The following is a 1,713-nucleotide window of genomic DNA, read 5'->3' on the forward strand; positions in this document are numbered from 1 at the left end:
TGGACTGGGAAGCGGGTGTCAATGTTAATTTCCTTTAGTTTCCTAAATGAGATGAGACGTGGAGGTTTGATTGAAGATAGGCACAGTGCAATATTGAATCTGATGAGGAAGTGGTCTGTCATATGAAAATCATCTGGGGTGAGGTTGAGGGGGTTGAACAGTTTAAGTACAAAATATGACCTTTGGAATGAGTGGGGATGTATTTATGAAGTCCAAAACTGTTAAAGCTGGATAAAAAATCTCTGGTGAGAGGCAGATTATTGTTGTCAATGTGTATGGTGAAATTCCCCAGCAGGATTGTGTTTGAGTAAAGAGTGAAAAGATGAGTGAGAAGAGTGGAAAAATCAGCTAAAAATCCCTGGTTGGGCTTCGGGGGTCTGTAAAGGGTGGCGACAATAGTGGGAATAGAGCCACGAAGTTCAAACGGTGCATTCAATGGAGCTGAAAGCAGGGACAGATATGGGCAAATGTTTCCACTTCTCGCAATAGAGACCTCCGCCGCAAAGATGCATTGGAGCAAAGATGGCACATGTAAACAAATCTGTGGAGTGGAATCAGTAAGTTGAGAAAAGTTGTTTGGCTGCTGCTTGACAAAGTAAATCAAGTTGAGGAGATCCTGGATGAGATGACCCTTGTTCGTAAGAGAACGGATGTTGAAAACGCAAACGGCTGCGTTGTCGTACTTGACATTACTATAAGCCAAACGAGCCGGGCAGGCTAATGCACGGAAGTCGCAAACCCTGCCGGAGTTCCTGGGGGAACGGCAAGTAGCGGACCAGTAGGATTCTATTGCAGTAGAAGAGAAAATCTGCTGGAAGTTTCTGCAGGATCCATGCTGGATGTATCACCGACGCCATAGGGCAATGTCCGGGTGAAGATGCAGAGCTGGCGGTGGCGGAGGCAACTGTCATTGAAAGCGGAGGATCCAGCAGAGGTCGTCGGCTGTAGACCGGAGACATTCAGCCATTGGAACAAGGCAGACAATTTAACTATCCAGGAGAGTGCTGAGTAGAAGTTTAAAGTTAAAACAATTTGAGCTAAGAATGTGAAAAAACACTTTCTGTTACCGGTGAGTAGCGGCAGCCAGTCGTGCCAGCGTTTACTCAGCTGCAACAACAAGGTACACTGACAAGATTAACTACTTCTCTCAATGAAGATTGGAGTCTGCCAAGGCTGCCCTTTCGCAGTTATTATTTTCATAACTTTTATGAACAGAATTTCTGGGCGCAGCCGAGGCATTGAGATGTTCCAGTTTGGTGGCCTCAGTGTTGCATCTCTGCTATCTGTCGTGGTGAAGAAGTCGCTGAGTCAAAAGTAAAGCTCTCCATTCTATGTTCCTATCCTCACCAATGGTGACAAGCTGTGGTTCTTGACTGAAAGATCCTGGATACAAGCGGCTGAAATGAATTTTGTCCCCAGGGTGTTGTATCTTCAAAGGAGAGCTATAGGGATAGGGTGAGAAGCATAGTCATCCAAGAGGATGTTGGATGTTGAGAGGAGCAAAATAAGGTGGCTTGGGCATCTAATTAGGATATCTCCTGGACGCCTTCCTGGTGAAGTGTTCCGGGCATGTCCCACCGGCATGAGGCCCAGAGGACGTCCCAGGACACCCTGGAGTGACCATGTCTCCCAACTAGCCTTAATAAAATGTTCATAATGAAGCATGAATCAAAAAATTAAAGAAATGTATTAAATAAAATAGAGCATCCTGGC

Source organism: Idiotropiscis lumnitzeri, unplaced genomic scaffold, assembly GCF_059441095.1.
Source record: "Idiotropiscis lumnitzeri isolate Australia: NSW breed Sydney's pygmy pipehorse unplaced genomic scaffold, RoL_Ilum_1.0 HiC_scaffold_302, whole genome shotgun sequence".
Lineage (NCBI taxonomy): Eukaryota > Metazoa > Chordata > Actinopteri > Syngnathiformes > Syngnathidae > Idiotropiscis > Idiotropiscis lumnitzeri.